This window comes from Lucilia sericata, unplaced genomic scaffold (genome assembly GCF_015586225.1).
Source record: "Lucilia sericata isolate MDLA Ls3-8-SP2 unplaced genomic scaffold, ASM1558622v1 Contig000542F_arrow, whole genome shotgun sequence".
Taxonomy (NCBI): Eukaryota; Metazoa; Arthropoda; class Insecta; order Diptera; family Calliphoridae; genus Lucilia; species Lucilia sericata.
Genome location: NW_023994552.1, coordinates 158,445 through 177,365, shown reverse-complemented (window position 1 = coordinate 177,365; position 18,921 = coordinate 158,445). Strand labels below are relative to the sequence as shown.

The 18,921-nt window shown below is 29.3% G+C and overlaps 1 long non-coding RNA gene across 1 annotated transcript in view; it reads left to right on the top strand.

Annotated features, from left to right (window-relative positions):
- The first annotated feature begins 281 nt into the window (after nucleotides 1-281).
- The window catches only part of LOC119605969, an 80,041-nt gene continuing 61,401 nt past the window's right edge, over nucleotides 282-18,921 (top strand). Inside the window, exon 1 of the long non-coding RNA XR_005231619.1 lies at nucleotides 282-330. This is a non-coding gene — a long non-coding RNA (uncharacterized LOC119605969). The remainder of the gene's footprint in view (nucleotides 331-18,921) is intronic.

The window sequence follows — 18,921 nt, the reverse complement described above, 5'->3', positions numbered from 1 at the left end:
TTTACTTTTATTGTGGTCATTTATAAATACACAAAATAAAACTGAAAATGCATAAAAAATATATTTGTTTATTTCAATGCATTTTTATTTTATTTTTTGGAAAATATGGAAAAAAGTTAAAAAGCTGATAACGATAAAGTTTTGTATTCCAATTTGTTGTTTCTGTTGCTTTTTGTTAATATTCAAACCACAACTTTTTTGTGTACTTACTCTTGCAGTTGAATGACATTTAAAATAAAATGTTATTTTTTAATAAAAACTTTATTTTTTTTTTTAATTTCAGGAATTGTTGCTGAACTTGTTGGGATTAAGACAAGGTTAATAATCAAGGTTAGTACAATACTATATTTGTTTTCTTTTTTTAACTTTTGTGCATAAAATTTTTTGAAATGTGTGATGTGTTTGTGGTTTACCACAAGCCCAAGATATGAATATGTATGTACAGCAATAATTTCTTTTAAACTGACAACAGTCTTTCTCTTGCTTTTTTCCTTCAATATTAAATTAAATTTGCATTTCTTAGAATTTATTTCTAACATGAAAAGGAAATTACTTTATTAAATTAAATAAAAAAATACCTATAATGACAAACTTATTGATGTGTAAATTGATTGAATTAGTAATCAAATATATATTTAATAAAGTATAAATAAATGTTCAAAAGAAAACATGTTACAAAAATACTGCCACTTTTCAGTTTCATATGTAGATTTTTATGAAATAAATTTTAGCAAACAAGGGAAGGCAATTTAGAAGTTTATTTCTTGCTACTTTCTGCCTAATTAAATTTATGTAAAAACTTACAAAACATGGGAATAAAAGAAAATTTCTTTTTAATGCTTCTTTCTGCCTACAAGTTTACACCAGGAATATGAATAAATTACTTACTCTATATTTTACGACTTTGCACACTGAAGTGTAAGTAAGCAAACGAGAAAGAAATAAAAAATAAACTAAGACTACATTAAAAATATATTTTTATAAATTCTTGTTAAAGTAAGAAGAAAAACATGAAATTGTTGTTGTGATTTTAAAAAATTCATGATTGCCACCATTAGCAGCTCGTTAAGCACAAATGTAGCTTACCGCACAAACACACACAGCTGGATATACATAACTGTTCAAATTTACTAATACTTAGACTAACAACATTTACAAATTACTTGTATTACATCCATACACACATACAAACATTATCTTTATTACACTTATGTGTAGTTTTATGTTGGTTTGTTGATTTGTGCAAAATTTCTTTTAGAGTAAACTGTCATGTTTGCCAAAGAAAAGTTACACATACATCGATAGACATTTTCTGTATATAAAACTTCAAATGTAATTTATCAAGCGGAAGTTAAGTAAATCAAAAACAATTTAAGTTATGCCAGCTGCTTTTTCTGCTATAGGGAACTGTTTGTTTGTTGGTGGGTTGTTGTATTTGCTGTATTTGTTAAACAAGTTTGGCGGCATGTGTTTTTGTAAAAAGGAATTCGCGATTGAGGCATAAGTTCACTGGAAGTGATTTATTTTTGTATTACAAAGAAATAATCGGCATGTGTGTGTGAAATGTGATGAAGATTTTTTTTCACACGTTTCATGTTTTTACTCTACAAAGTGTTACAATTTTGATGTTGGGTTATATATACTTCAATAACGTAAATTGAATTGTATTAAGAAGAGTTGACTACATATTTTGAATCGGTTGGAATTGGTTTTACACCAGTAGAGCCAGAGTAGATTGTAATAAAGTGTAGTCGACCAGTATTCGTCTAGATGTTATTCGAATATCTCTTATATTTTTTCGACTAGATCCGATTCGACTAGTTTTGTTTCGACTAGAGTTTATTCCACTGGAGTTGTTTCCACTAGAGTTGATTCGACAAGATTTTTTTAGACCAGAATTGATTCGACTAGACAGTATTAGACTAGAATTAATTAGACTATGTTACTTCGACTAGAATTGATTCGACTAGAGTTATCTCGACTGCAGTTAATTCAACTAGAGTTGATTCCACTGGAGTTGTTTCGACTAGAGTTGATTTGACTAGATTTTTCGACTAGAATTAATTCCACTAGAAGGACTAGAGTTGATTTGAGTAGAATAGATTCGACTAGAGTTGATTCGACTAGAGTGGATTCGACTAGAGTTTATTCAACTAGAGTTGATTAGACTAGGTTAATTCGACTAGAATTGATTTGACTAGTGTTGTTTCGACTATAGTTGATTGGACTAGGTTAATTCTACTAGAATTGATTCGACTAGAGTTGCTTCGACTAGAGAGGATTAGACTAGTGTTGCTTCGACAAGAGTTGATTCGACTAGAGTTAATTCGACTAGAGAGACTAGAGTTGATTTGAATTTAATAGATTCGACTAGAGTTAATTAGACTAGGTTAATTCGACTAGAATTGATTCGACTAGAGTTAAGTCGACTAGAGAGGATTAGACCAGTGTTGATTCGACTAGAGTTGTTTGGTCTAGAGTTAATTCGACTAGAGATGATTAGACCAGCGTTGATTCGACTAGTGTTGATTCGACTAGAGTTTAATCGACCAAAGTTTATTCTACTGAAATTAATTCGACTAGATTTGTTTCGACTAGAGATTATTAGACTGTACTTGTTTAAGTAACTTGACAATATCTCTAGAGTTGATTCCGTTAGAGTATCGATTACGGTTCCGTCAATTAGATTTGTGATTATTTAAGTAAAGCCGTCAAGAATTAACTTTTGCAGTAGTTACTGTGCAGTTTAAATTTATTTTCCTTAATAATTTTATAAAATTTTCTTGTTCAAAACTTTTCTAACCACACCCTTGAACTTTCTACGAAAGCATTGTAATTTAATTAAATATTTTTCTTGTGCGAAAGTTAAAGGTGATTAAACTAATTGAAAATAATCTTATTACAATATGTCCCCTTAAAAAAGAAACACAATTTTGCTGATCTCTAGCATTGTCAACATTTTCACTTAAATCTGAAATTTAATTTACCCATGTAGTTACTCTAGCCAAAGGTCTCAATGTCATTTTCTATTTGTTCTAAGCTCATGTTAAAAAAATAATCATCATTGCTAAATTGTGGTAACAGGAATCAATAATAGGAATGAAACTAAAATAACAAAACCACAACCTACAAAGAGTAAACGTAGTATTTGGTAAAAGATAGAACAAATGCAAACACATATTACCACATTTAATTTCCGTTTAAGGATGTTCTTTTTCTCAACAATTTTTCTAGTTCGATTTGTGGTTTTATTTGATATCTTGCTGTAGAAAACATTTGGGCAAAAGGGAAAGGATAGTTTTATAAATAAATAAAGAAAACGACGTTATGTTGTTTCGATAACGAACAACATTTAAATGATTTATTTTGCATACAAATGACAATTTATGTTTAGAAAAATTTTCTGTAACATTAAGACTCTTAAGGGAAATAACATTGGTCCAGCTTAAGCAAACATATTTATACTTTTACTAACCCTAAATAAGTCAACATACAAATAGACAAATGTTTCAATAAACTTGTCCTTGGCTTGAACCTAGACAATAAGCTATTTTTATTTAAATATTTTATTCTTTGTTTACTTTATAACAAAAAATAATGAGAAAGGAATCAAATATAAAAATTATAGAATAGAATGTAAAGAAATGGTATAAACGGAAACTGAAGAAACCCTTTTAAAAGGACATCATTGATGAAAAATGATAACATCAAATAGCAATCAAAACGATTAGAAATGAAAAATCAATTCGTTTTGGATGGCTTAAGATAGAAAAAAATCAAATTCTGGGAACATAAATGACTAAAACTTTCTAGAACAAAATCAACATTCGAAACTTTCAATAGATGTAAATTTGTTTTCATTTAGTTAAAATGACTTCAGTAGCAGAAGTAAATCGAATAGGGATATCAAATTTAATTGGGTACAATCACAACTATAAACATATAGAAAATTATGAGAAAAAAATTTAAATTGTTGATTACACCTAAATCGATAGCCCTGTTCTAATCCTAGTTCAATTATAGTTCTGTTCTAGTTCTGTTCTAGTTCTGTTCTAGTTCTGTTCTAGTTCTGTTCTAGTTCTGTCTAGTTCTGTTCTAGTTCTGTTCTAGTTCTGTTCTAGTTCTGTTCTAGTTGTTCTAGTTCTGTTCTAGTTCTGTTCTAGTTCTGTTCTAGTTCTGTTCTAGTTCTGTTCTAGTTCTGTTCTAGTTCTGTTCTAGTTCTGTTCTAGTTCTGTTCTAGTTCTGTTCTAGTTCTGTTCTAGTTCTGTTCTAGTTCTGTTCTAGTTCTGTTCTAGTTCTGTTCTAGTTCTGTTCTAGTTCTGTTCTAGTTCTGTTCTAGTTCTGTTCTAGTTCTGTTCTAGTTCTGTTCTAGTTCTGTTCTAGTTCTGTTCTAGTTCTGTTCTAGTTCTGTTCTAGTTCTGTTCTAGTTCTGTTCTAGTTCTGTTCTAGTTCTGTTCTAGTTCTGTTCTAGTTCTGTTCTAGTTCTGTTCTAGTTCTGTTCTAGTTCTGTTCTAGTTCTGTTCTAGTTCTGTTCTAGTTCTGTTCTAGTTCTGTTCTAGTTCTGTTCTAGTTCTGTTCTAGTTCTGTTCTAGTTCTGTTCTAGTTCTGTTCTAGTTCTGTTCTAGTTCTGTTCTAGTTCTGTTCTAGTTCTGTTCTAGTTCTGTTCTAGTTCTGTTCTAGTTCTGTTCTAGTTCTGTTCTAGTTCTGTTCTAGTTCTGTTCTAGTTCTGTTCTAGTTCTGTTCTAGTTCTGTTCTAGTTCTGTTCTAGTTCTGTTCTAGTTCTGTTCTAGTTCTGTTCTAGTTCTGTTCTAGTTCTGTTCTAGTTCTGTTCTAGTTCTGTTCTAGTTCTGTTCTAGTTCTGTTCTAGTTCTGTTCTAGTTCTGTTCTAGTTCTGTTCTAGTTCTGTTCTAGTTCTGTTCTAGTTCTGTTCTAGTTCTGTTCTGTTCTAGTTCTAGTTCTGTTCTAGTTCTGTTCTAGTTCTGTTCTAGTTCTGTTCTAGTTCTGTTCTAGTTCTGTTCTAGTTCTGTTCTAGTTCTGTTCTAGTTCTGTTCTAGTTCTGTTCTAGTTCTGTTCTAGTTCTGTTCTAGTTCTGTTCTAGTTCTGTTCTAGTTCTATTCTAGTTCTGTTCTAGTTCTGTTCTAGTTCTGTTCTAGTTCTGTTCTAGTTCTGTTCTAGTTCTGTTCTAGTTCTGTTCTAGTTCTGTTCTAGTTCTGTTCTAGTTCTGTTCTAGTTCTGTTCTAGTTCTGTTCTAGTTCTGTTCTAGTTCTGTTCTAGTTCTGTTCTAGTTCTGTTCTAGTTCTGCTCTAGTTCTGTTCTAGTTCTGTTCTAGTTCTGTTCTAGTTTCTTCTTTTCTAGTTCTGTTCTAGTTCCGTTCTAGTTTCTTCTAGTTCTGTTCAAGTCATAAAATCAACTCATCATGTCAATTTCTTTTAATATGACAAGCATTTCAAAATTCACATTCAAAAAATTTTCATAAATATTAACAACAATCAAATAAAATCTTGTTACTTTCATGTTTTATTTGAAAAAATCTTTAAAAGAAATCTCATTTATCTACGTTATTCTTACATAAATCAATGTGTCAATTTATTATTTTTATACGTTATGAAATATTGCATTTCGTTTGCAAATAAAACAAAAAAACTTAAAACCAAATTGTAACCTTTAACAACTATTCTCTTATTTTTTTTTGGTGATTTCTTATATGAAAAACACTTGTGAAAATGTGTTAACCACAAAAAAGTTTATTTTGTTGTTTTAACAAATAAAATGCCTGTCAAAATTTTTTTGAAATATTGTTCTCAATAATATGCAAGTACAAGGAAGGAGAACGTTGTTGGTTTCGATAAAAAGGGAAAAAATCAAACAAACAGAAAAAATCTGACAATATAAAAAAAAAAAAATCAAGTGAAAAGAAATAATCTGGAAATTTTTCGTTTTTGTAGAACTGTGTATGGAACATGGATTTGTTCATATGGCATAGAAAACATTTAAGATTGATTTTAAACTGCGAATGTTTAGGGAAATTTTTTTTAAAAAATTAAACGTTTGTTTTCAACTTATTCAGAGACTATTGTAAAATTTTGAGAATGATTTGAGAATTTCATAAATGTATATGTATTAATTTTTGGCCGTTCTTCAAGTTGTATAAATTATACAGTCGAGTCGTTCCAACGAGTTTGTGTTTGCTGGGTTATACTGGGTATGTGTTAGACAAATATGTGTGATTGCAAATGCTTTAGTGTTTGTTATTGTTTATATTTGTATGAGTATTGTGCAGTTTTTGTTTGTTTGTTATTTCTTTTTTAACTAGTTCAGTGTTCAATGCTTTTATTGATCGTTTTTATTATTAACTTTTTTTTCGACTACTTCGTAGTCGACTACTATTGTAATAGCAGTAGTAGAAAACTACAAGTTTTTATTTGATTTGTTTTATGCAGTTTTTATGCCACAGATTTAGTCATGAAGTTTTTGGTCGATATAGTAAGTTTTTACATCAGTTTGCCACAAATTTTTTAATGTTTAGAAAAAAAAGCAAATTTTTGACTTTAGAGAATATAGTTTTTATAAAAATTTTATAAAAACTCTATCTTTTTGGCAAATACGAATGTAGGGTTTATTTTAGTCGTTGTGTTTTTTCTATAAAACTGGACTTGAGAATTTCCATATCCAATTTTTTGTTATATTTTTTATTTATTTGTGTATTTTTTATTTCATTCAAGGATTAGCTTATGTTACAAATTGACATTTTTTCTATTATTATTCCGAGAAATGTGTGAATTGCAAAAAATACCAAAAATTTATATTGTATGCAAAAATCGTATGTATGTAGGAAAAAATAACAGTTTTGTTTATTGGTTTGGAATAGGTAAGTTAAGAGGTTTATATAAAATGTTATTTGTTGTTGTCGTTATTTTGTTATACATGGATTTAGAATATATTTTGTAAACTGGTTATAGGTGAGAAATGAAATTGCAAATAGGATTTTTATAGTTTTTAAATTTAATAAAAGGATTTTTAAAAATTTTGTACAAAAGACCTTTTCAATTGAAATAATTGAAAATATATTGTTACATTATTGGAAATTGGATTTTAAATAAAAAGTTGGATTTTTAGTAAAAATTTTGATTTTTAGAAAAATTTGGATTTTTAGTGAGAAATTTTTGTCTAGTGAAAAATTTAATTTTTAGTAAATTTTTTTTAGTAAAAAATTGTATTTGAAGTAAAGTAATTTGTCTTATTTTAGTAAAAATTTTAGAAAATTTTTAATCTTAAGTAAAAAATAAAATTTTCCTTGTAAAATGTTAGTGAAATATTAGATTTTTAGTGACATTTTTTAATTGTAGTGAAAGCTAAGATTTTAATAAAAATTAAGACGCAACATAACTAGAACTGAACTAGAACTGAACTAGAACTGACTAGAACTGAACTAAAACTGAACTAGAACTGAACTAGAACTGAACTAGAACTGAACTAGAACTGAACTAGAACTGAACTAGAACTGAACTAGAACTGAACTAGAACTGAACTAGAACTGAACTAGAACTGAACTAGAACTGAACTAGAACTGAACTAGAACTGAACTAGAACTGAACTAGAACTGAACTAGAACTGGAACTAGAACTGAACTAGAACTGAACTAGAACTGAACTAGAACTGAACTAGAACTGAACTAGAACTGAACTAGAACTGAACTAGAAACTGAACTAGAACTGAACTAGAACTGAACTAGAACTGAACTAGAACTGAACTAGAACTGAACTAGAACTGAACTAGAACTGAACTAGAACTGAACTAGACTGAACTAGAACGAACTAGAACTAACTAGAACTGAACTAAACTGAACTAGAACTGAACTAGAACTGAACTAGAACTGACTAGAACGAACTAGAACTGAACTAGAACGACTAGAACTGAACTAGAACTGAACTAGAACTGAACTAGAACTGAACTAGAACGGAACTAGAACTGAACTAGAACTGAACTAGAACTGAACTAGAACTGAACTAGAAACTGAACTAGAACTGAACTAGAACTGAACTAGAACTGAACTAAACTGAACTAGAACTGAACTAGAACTGAACTAGAACTGAACTAGAACTGAACTAGAACTGAACTAGAACTGAACTAGAACTGAACTAGAACTGAACTAGAACTGAACTAGAACTGAACTAGAACTGAACTAGAACTGAACTAGAACTGAACTAGAACTGAACTAGAAACTGAACTAGAACTGAACTAGAACTCTACTTTTATATAATCAATTTCTTATTATTTTTAATTATAAAATATCTCTAGTTTTATAAAATTTTTCTTAATTTCTTTTCTTCATATTAATTCTCTTTCCCTATTTGTGTTTGTAAAATCTCAAGAGATATTTCGTTTTTGGTACTTTGTTGTATAGTTTTACTTGTACCCGAGTTTTTTTAAAGTTTAGTTTATGTTAGTATGTTTTAATTAAAATACACTACACATACATACAAAAACAAGTTCCTGTTGATGCAACCACTCACACACATGCATACACCTTTACCAGGATAAACAAAAATGAAAACATTTTAAATATTGTACCTTAACAAAATAAAACAAAATGTACCAATGGTATCTGAGAGTATGTAAGAGTCATAAGGAGAGAGTTGAGGTAAAAATAATAAGTGATGTTGTTTTTGCTCCTGCTTCTGCTGTTGTTGTTATGTTTTTACTTTCGCCCCGGGACTTTATATTTGTGTTGTTCTCATGTTTTTGTATTTCCTGCTGCTGCTGTTGTTGTTGTTTCCTACTTGTTTTGGTAGTTGTTTAACAACTGAAATAACTACAAAAAAATACATATTTGAACTCACAAAATAATTTAAAATATTTACCTTGGTTATAGTTAAATTTTTCAAAGAACGAAAAAGCGTAGAAGTTTTAAATAAATATATGAAGAAGAATAGTTTAAAAATAAAATGCTTTTGAAAGTTTTAACCAAAGAGTTCTGTAAACACTCTTGTTGGGATAAAGGCTAGACTAATGAATCAACAAAAAGAGACCAAGTCTATATAGTTTGAGGCAGATTAATAAACATAATAATATTTATAGTTTTTATTGGAAAGGATTTAAAGCTTTTGTGTGTAAATTTAAAAAACATATTTTTGTAGATGTAAAACGTTTGATATAATTAAATTATGGTTGTGATAAGTTGTTGTCTGTTTATCTATCTTATGTTGTTTCCTGATAAATCTACTAAATTCCTGTTTATCTTTTAATGATTCCATTAAGTTTGCAGACAGATTTTAGTGCTTAGTAAAAATCTAAAAACATTAATATGAGACAAAAAAGAATGAAAGTATGGAAACTGTAAACACTATTACAAGTTCATCAATCATCAAAGGACTTTACATGATTTTCATTGACAACTTTGTCGGCAACAAAAAAATGAACATAATCTTTCATATATTAGCGGAACTATGTTAGCAATACCCTGCAGTCCTTGGAACCTATAATATACAATTAAAAAATTAGTATGTATTTCAAACTTTGAAATTGAAATTTTATACAAAATATTTTTCATTAGAAACCGTATTGGTTCTTGCAACAAAGGTTCAAGGAAAGTGCAACTTTTCACTCATTAAAACCATCGGGTATTCGAACTCACAACAAACACGCAGCATATAATAACCCATGATGTTTTGCTGTGATAACGGCAAAAACACAGCGGAGACAGTTAAATACGTTAAAATATTTACCCAACGTCATCGCACTAGACACCAGGACTTCACATAGCGAATACATTGCTCTACATGCCAACAAAAACTAACTGTATAATGCATCAAATATTACACAGATATGTGAAATGTTTCTTGTTCATTTGAAAAAATACTATACTTTTCATTCATCATTTATGTATGGTGGATGTCATAAAAAAATATTCAATATATGTTGAAGCTCTACATGTTTGAATGCAGGTAACAAACATTCTTTTATACATTCGGTTATTTGAAACATTTTATATTTATATTTAAGCTTGTGCTTAAAAGTAAAACATATTTTAAATATATCAACACTTTGCAATACAACAGACTAAGGAGACTGAACGAGTCTACAGGAATAAATATTTAAATGAAAAAGCGCGTTTGAAAGCATCAAGAGATGTAAACAAATAGGGTAAATCGAAAAGAACAAATGTAGTCTGAAAAGTTAAAGAAAAGTTTGGAAGGATTAAATACGAAATTGACTAGAATGCCTTGGTTTTACAAAAATGTTGGTTTGTTAAAACCAGACCCTTTATTTCCTATATCTTGCTAAAAGCGAGATCTAAATAAACCCTTTAATAAGGAAATCTTCTCTAAAAACTCTTTAGACTGATCTCCAAAACATGAATGTTTCATCAAATATCAACACGCATTCAAAAACTGACAAACACATACTTCGGTATTTAAAAATATACTCACATCCTTTTTTTATTCAGAAAAACACTCTTATGTATTGAATACAAATACACTTGCTTGGTTTATTGCATTTACAGTCGTTGTTGTTGCTGTTGTCATTGTTGCTGATGATGATGACGAACTGTCGCCATATTTTTACCCATACATATGTTTGCATTTGTTTGTGAGAACAAGTGTGTTTCAAGTTGTTTACTGCAAGAGTAGTAAACAGTTTCCGTTTTGTGTATGACTGTAAGAGTGTGTTAGTGTTAGTATATAAATTGCATATGTCTGCTATAAAATGATAACATTTTATTCATTTTTTTTTTGTTGCTGCATTCTGTAGATTCTGTTGTTGTTGTTTTCATCTTCTTGTTAATATAAGTTTGTTAGTTATATTTTTCCTTTTTATTTCCCAGCTTAAAGCAAAATTGTTTATAAAGTGTATAAAAATTTTTCTCAAGGAAAATAAGATTTATTGATGTTTATTTATATTTTATTTTTGCTTTTTTTCTTGAATTTGTTATAGAGAAAATTTTATTAGTTGCATTTTAAATAGCATGTTTGTATTTGTTTGATTTGAATTTTAATATTATACTTTGTGTTAGGAATTTTTACAGATGTAGAAAAAACTATAAGTAAATTCAGTAAATTTTGTGATTTTACACAATTTGTATTAAATTTTACATATTTAATGCAAATTTTTATGGATCCACAGTACTAGTTACAAATATATTAACTATTAAATGATTAAGATGATCTGCAATTTAAGACAAAAACAATAATTTCCAATGTTTATATCGTGATATCAGTTTGATTTTACTATACATAGTTAAAACTGAAAATAAAAATTTGAACAGCGTCTAAAAAGATTATAATATAGACAGCTGCTAAATGTTGTACTTAAAGAATGACTATTGATAACACTGCTACCACTGCAAGCAGACAAAACAACAGCTACTACTGACACAACGGTGACTATTCATTCAATAATTTAGCAACTTTATTAAAAAGCATCGATACTCATACAAAAAAGGACATAATATGAAAACCCTGCAGTTCTTGGGCTAGACTACAGACTAGACTATAGACTAGACTATAGACTAGACTATAGACTAGACTATAGACTAGACTATAGACTAGACTATAGACTAGACTATAGACTAGACTATAGACTAGACTATAGACTAGACTATAGACTAGACTATAGACTAGACTATAGACTAGACTATAGACTAGACTATAGACTAGACTATAGACTAGACTATAGACTAGACTATAGACTAGACTATAGACTAGACTATAGACTAGACTATAGACTAGACTATAGACTAGACTATAGACTAGACTATAGACTAGACTATAGACTAGACTATAGACTAGACTATAGACTAGACTATAGACTAGACTAGACTAGACTATAGACTAGACTATAGACTAGACTATAGACTAGACTGTAGACTAGACTAGACTATAGACTAGACTAGACTATAGACTAGACTAGACTATAGACTAGACTAGACTATAGACTAGACTATAGACTAGACTATAGACTAGACTATAGACTAGACTATAGACTAGACTATAGACTAGACTATAGACTAGACTATAGACTAGACTATAGACTAGACTATAGACTAGACTATAGACTAGACTATAGACTAGACTATAGACTAGACTATAGACTAGACTATAGACTAGACTATAGACTAGACTATAGACTAGACTATAGACTAGACTATAGACTAGACTATAGACTAGACTATAGACTAGACTATAGACTAGACTATAGACTAGACTATAGACTAGACTATAGACTAGACTATAGACTAGACTATAGACTAGACTATAGACTAGACTTTAGACTAGACTATAGACTAGACTATAGACTAGACTATAGACTAGACTATAGACTAGACTATAGACTAGACTATAGACTAGACTATAGAGTAGACTATAGACTATAGACTAGACTAGACTAGACTATAGACTAGACTATAGACTAGACTATAGACTAGACTATAGACTAGACTATAGACTAGACTATAGACTAGACTATAGACTAGACTATAGACTAGACTATAGACTAGACTATAGACTAGACTATAGACTAGACTATAGACTAGACTATAGACTAGACTATAGACTAGACTATAGACTAGACTTAGACTAGACTATAGACTAGACTATAGACTAGACTATAGACTAGACTATAGACTAGACTATAGACTAGACTATAGACTAGACTATAGACTAGACTATAGACTAGACTATAGACTAGACTATAGACTAGACTATAGACTAGACTATAGACTAGACTATAGACTAGACTATAGACTAGACTAGAGACTAGACTATAGACTAGACTATAGACTAGACTATAGACTAGACTATAGACTAGACTATAGACTAGACTATAGACTAGACTATAGACTAGACTATAGACCTAGACTATAGACTAGACTATAGACTAGACTTAGACTAGACTATAGACTATAGACTAGACTATAGACTAGACTATAGACTAGACTATAGACTAGACTATAGACTAGACTATAGACTAGACTATAGACTAGACTATAGACTAGACTATAGACTAGACTATAGACTAGACTATAGACTAGACTATAGACTAGACTATAGACTAGACTATAGACTAGACTATAGACTAGACTATAGACTAATAGACTAGACTAGACTATAGACTAGACTATAGACTAGACTATAGACTAGACTAGAGACTATAGTAGACTATAGACTAGACTATAGACTAGACTATAGACTAGACTATAGACTAGACTATAGACTAGACTATAGACTAGACTATAGACTAGACTATAGACTAGACTATAGACTAGACTATAGACTAGACTATAGACTAGACTATAGACTAGACTATAGACTAGACTATAGACTAGACTATAGACTAGACTATAGACTAGACTATAGACTAGACTATAGACTAGACTATAGACTAGACTATAGACTAGACTATAGACTAGACTATAGACTAGACTATAGACTAGACTATAGACTAGACTATAGACTAGACTATAGACTAGACTATAGACTAGACTATACTAGACTAGACTATAGACTATAGACTAGACTATAGACTAGACTATAGACTAGACTATAGACTAGACTATAGACTAGACTATAGACTAGACTATAGACTAGACTATAGACTAGACTATAGACTAGACTATAGACTAGACTATAGACTAGACTATAGACTAGACTATAGACTAGACTATAGACTAGACTATAGACTAGACTATAGACTAGACTATAGACCAGACTATAGACTAGACTATAGACTAGACTATAGACTAGACTATAGACTAGACTATAGACTATACTAAAAGGACTATCTATAGTTTAGACTTATTTGTAGTCTAGACTCTAATTTACCTTCTTTGTAATAGGCCACCTTAAAACTACCGGGAGATATTACAAATTTGTTTTCTTTTTGAAAGAGTATTTAACTTCAACCACTCTATTGTCACCATCATCAACAATTTTTTATCATTATTATCACAAGTTGTCTTTAATATTGTCATTCTTGTTGTTGTCATTGTTGTTAGTATTTGTCGATGGTTGTTTGTTTGTTGTAGCAGGGTCATTAAGTGGATTAAGTACACAACCATCAATAGCATATGTTGCCATTGTTTATACACTTTATATTGCTCTTTAACTTTTGTTTATGAGTATCTTCCATTTTTTGTTTGCCTTTTCCAGGAATTTTTTTTCTTCACAACAAACGCAGTTTGTCAGCTAAAAGACAAATATTGCAAGAGATTATTGAAAAGAAAAAATGAACAATTGGTTATAATTAAAGCGTTTCAGCGTTAGGGAATAATGTATTCTATTTAAATAGAATTTAAATTCTTTAAAGTAATCAAAAAGGGATACAAATCTTTATATTTAAACAATTTCGTTTGTTCTTGACTTTGTTTTAAAACATTTCATTTCCTGTTGTGTCATAATGATCTTTTTTTTAATTAATTCAAATTTTTAACTTACACTATTTATAAGGTTTAGATACTAATGAAGAAATACCAAGATTTTTTTTTTTTTTTTCATTTTTAAGCTTTAACTAATATTTGTTGAAAAGTTATTGTTACTTTTCTCAAACTTTTCACTCTTTATATTTAATAATGATGTCGTCTCCAAATAATTCTTAAATATGTGTGCTTGTAAGAGAGTAATAAGTATCATGGTATTTGTTAAACTTTACAATTTGTTGAGTTTTTTTTTTGTCTACTTTTGCTTTAGATATTAAACCAGTAAAATATAAGTATCTTCTCTATAAAAATATTGCTGGATATCGTGTTATTGACATCAACAAATGAGTTTAAATAAATAACTTGCAGCTCAATGAATTGAAAATGTATTTCTTTATTAAAAAACCAGTGAGAGAGTGGAAAGGGAAATTGAACCCTCTCAGTTTTTCTAATACTACAGAGTTATATAAATATTAAAAGTTTACTGTTTGAAATTTTTGCCACATTTAGTTTGTGTTTTTCATTATGTTGTTCATATTTATTTCCCCTCTGATTTCCGGAATTTATTTTAAAAATATATCATCTTCATTTTGTAAAGAGTTCAAATATCTGTTATTATTTTGTTAACTTATATACATATATTGGTATGAAAAGTTTCTAGTTTCCATTATATTTTATAAAATTTTACTTTATTTCTGCAGTGACTTCAGATCGTTCAACTTTACTTACTTAAAACAGATAAATAAAACACCAACTTATAGAATTAGGTTCTCCCAATATCAACTTATTTTTACTGTTGGTTTAACAAGGTTAAACATAAATTTAATTCACCCAACCATAATGAATTAAAAATTTTATTACCAGAAAATTTCACCTGTTTTTACATGTGTCTTTCTTTTTATAACTTTTTCAATTTATTAGGTTTCACTGGCCATCTGTTGCTGGAAACCACTCAAATGCCATTAGTTAATTTTAGCCATTCTTTTTATGGTTTTAATTAACTATCTTATTAAAATAATTATTTTTCCCTTAGTCCCCCTAGTGACTGTCTTTGACACCTGGTAAGCTTATTCAATTAAGCTTATTTCCTGACATTTGTAATTAAATATTATGATTGTCATCAGAATCATCATTAACCTCACCATCACATTGCCTCATGACATTGTCATTGTAGATTTGATCATTGTCGAAAATGAAATAAAAGTTTTCCTTTTGCTAAAATTATTTTATTTGTACCGGGCATTAATGTGCTGTACATGTTATAAATACTTAGTCATAAAAGAAATAAATGTAAAGTAATCCCAGGTATTACAACAAATTAATTTTAATTTATTTACGTATTTATTTTGTGTGCCAAAAGTTTTGTTAATAAAAAAACTTTTCATCATGATTTGACAATTTTATGCACATGTCTCTAAGTAAATTTGTATTAATATACATATAAGAAATCAATAGTCACATGTTAGCAACTCGCAACAAAACATTATTTTTCTTAAATATTTTTTCAATTACATAGTATGTATTGATCTAGAAAAGTTGTAAAACACGGAGAAATTCTTTTGCAAGACTTTTTTTAAATATTTGACACACGCAAAAGGAAACCCAATACTTAAGCTATCTAGATTACACAAAATACCCAGTTTGGGGAATAATATGCATAGTGTGCGAGTACACCCCCACACATTATAACACTTCATATATCACTGTAGGATATAAAAGTGAAAAAATGACATGTATAAAAGTAATTTGTAAAAACTGATGACATGTAGAATTTTCAGAAAAAGAAAAAAAAAAAACACTTGTATGTATCTGATTACATTAGGGTGGCTCTATAACACAACAAATAAAAAAAATCTTTAGCTCAATCTATAGTGTATAAACTAGTATATAGTCTAGCCCATAGTCCAGTCTATAGTCTAGTCTATAGTCTAGTCTATTGTCTAATCTATAGTCTAGTCTATAGTCTAGTCTATAGTCTAGTCTATAGTTTAGTCTATAGTCTAGTCTATAGTCTAGTCTATAGTCTAGTCTATAGTCTAGTCTATAGTCTAGTCTATAGTCTAGTCTATAGTCTAGTCTATAGTCTAGTCTATAGTCTAGTCTATAGTCTAGTCTAGTCTATAGTCTAGTCTATAGTCTAGTCTATAGTCTAGTCTATAGTCTAGTCTATAGTCTAGTCTATAGTCTAGTCTATAGTCTAGTCTATAGTCTAGTCTATAGTCTAGTCTATAGTCTAGTCTATAGTCTAGTCTATAGTCTAGTCTATAGTCTAGTCTATAGTCTATAGTCTAGTCTAGTCTATAGTCTAGTCTAGTCTATAGTCTAGTCTATAGTCTAGTCTATAGTCTAGTCTATAGTCTAGTCTATAGTCTAGTCTATAGTCTAGTCTATAGTCTAGTCTATAGTCTAGTCTATAGTCTAGTCTATAGTCTAGTCTATAGTCTAGTCTATAGTCTAGTCTATAGTCTAAGTCTATAGTCTAGTCTATAGTCTAGTCTATAGTCTAGTCTATAGTCTAGTCTATAGTCTAGTCTATAGTCTAGTCTATAGTCTAGTCTATAGTCTAGTCTATAGTCTAGTCTATAGTCTAGACTATAGTCTAGTCTATAGTCTAGTCTATAGTCTAGTCTATAGTCTAGTCTATAGTCTAGTCTATAGTCTAGTCTTAGTCTAGTCTATCTAGTCTATAGTCTAGTCTATAGTCTAGTCTATAGTCTAGTCTATAGTCTAGTCTATAGAGTCTATAGTCTAGTCTATAGTCTAGTCTATAGTCTAGTCTATAGTCTAGTCTATAGTCTAGTCTATAGTCTAGTCTATAGTCTAGTCTATAGTCTAGTCTATAGTCTAGTCTATAGTCTAGTCTATAGTCTAGTCTATAGTCTAGTCTATAGTCTAGTCTATAGTCTAGTCTATAGTCTAGTCTATAGTCTAGTCCAGCGGTTCCCACCGTTTTTTACTTCGCGGACCCCTTGAGGAATTTATTTAATTTCACGGACCCCCATACATATTTTGATATCTGATTGTTATAAATAATTGTTCATCCGAAAATTGTTTTAGTCCTGGTCCATAAACCCTATAAAATATTCCCGTTCATTGAGAATATTTAGTATTTCGGAAATGTTTTCAATTGCATGGTTTTAAATATAGAATGACTTCTAACACGATGTTTAATTTTATGATCGTGAGAGCTTTCATGTTCATTTCTCGTCAAGGTAGCGAAAAGGTTTCTTTATCAAGTATTGCCGACATGTGCTTAAAGAGTCATGTTTCCAAATTTTTTTGCGATTGCATAGGAGTGAGTTGAGTATGTAAGCTAAGTTTTCGGGAAAATATGTGAAAGTTAGACTTCTTCGATGTTGTTGCGAAATGCGTTACACACATAAAATATGACCTCAACTCTTTGCGAATGTACTGTGAATTTGGATCTTAAATTTGAATTTTAAAATACCTACGGATTATTTCACGGCGTGGTTTTGACTATTTACGCAAAACGCAATGAATTTTCTGATGTTAAAATTACTGAGAACTTTTTCAAATAAAAATCAATAATAAAAAAACACAAATAATTTTTAAACCATAAGACACAAATAAAAATCAGGCAATGATTTTTATTTTTTGAAATTAATTAAAACTCATTATGCGATATTTACCTTTAAAACACATTAAAAATGATCGGGTTTAAACAGAGATTAATAGAAAATTGGTAAAATTTCTTTACCACTGATATCATCAACCAAATTTGCAGAAATTAGATTCGAAAATTGGAAAATTAATATTTTTTAAGTGATTTTTATTCTTTGCTTTGAAAAATAAAAATCATTGATTGATTTCTATTTTTTGTTTGAATAAATAAAAATTACTGAATGAGTATTATTAAAAACAATATAAATATTTTTTTATTGAAACAAATAGAATAAAAATCAAAAATAATTTTTATTTTCAATTTTTATTATAAAAATCAAGAAAAAAAATTTATTGAAGAAATCGATTAAAAAAGGTCTGGGAAATATTTTGGTACATTCAAAACATTTCTAGGACGATTCTTCATACTGATTTTTTAAGCAAAAATTTCATAGATAATAATTATTTTCTGTCTCTGATAAAAACATTTATTTCGATACATATACATTTATAAAAATTACAAATCACGTACTACTTTACTTTATAAAAGTAAAGCAATGAATTTGTAGGGCCTAGCTTCATCCTGATAAACGACCGAAACAATAAAATTCAAAAAGTCACCAACAAATCTGGGATTATTGAATAAAAATTGTGTATTTTAGTATTTACAAAAAAATTGGAGATATTTTTAATATTTTCTAACATATAGAGAATATTTTTTATTCATGATTTTTTTCGTTCGTCTTCGCGGACCCCCTAGGATTTTGCTACGGACCACTAGGGGTCCGCGGACCCCCTTTTGGGAACCGTTGGTCAATAGTCTAGTCTATAGTCTAGTCTATAGTCTAGTCTATAGTCTAGTCTATAGTCTAGTCTATAGTCTAGTC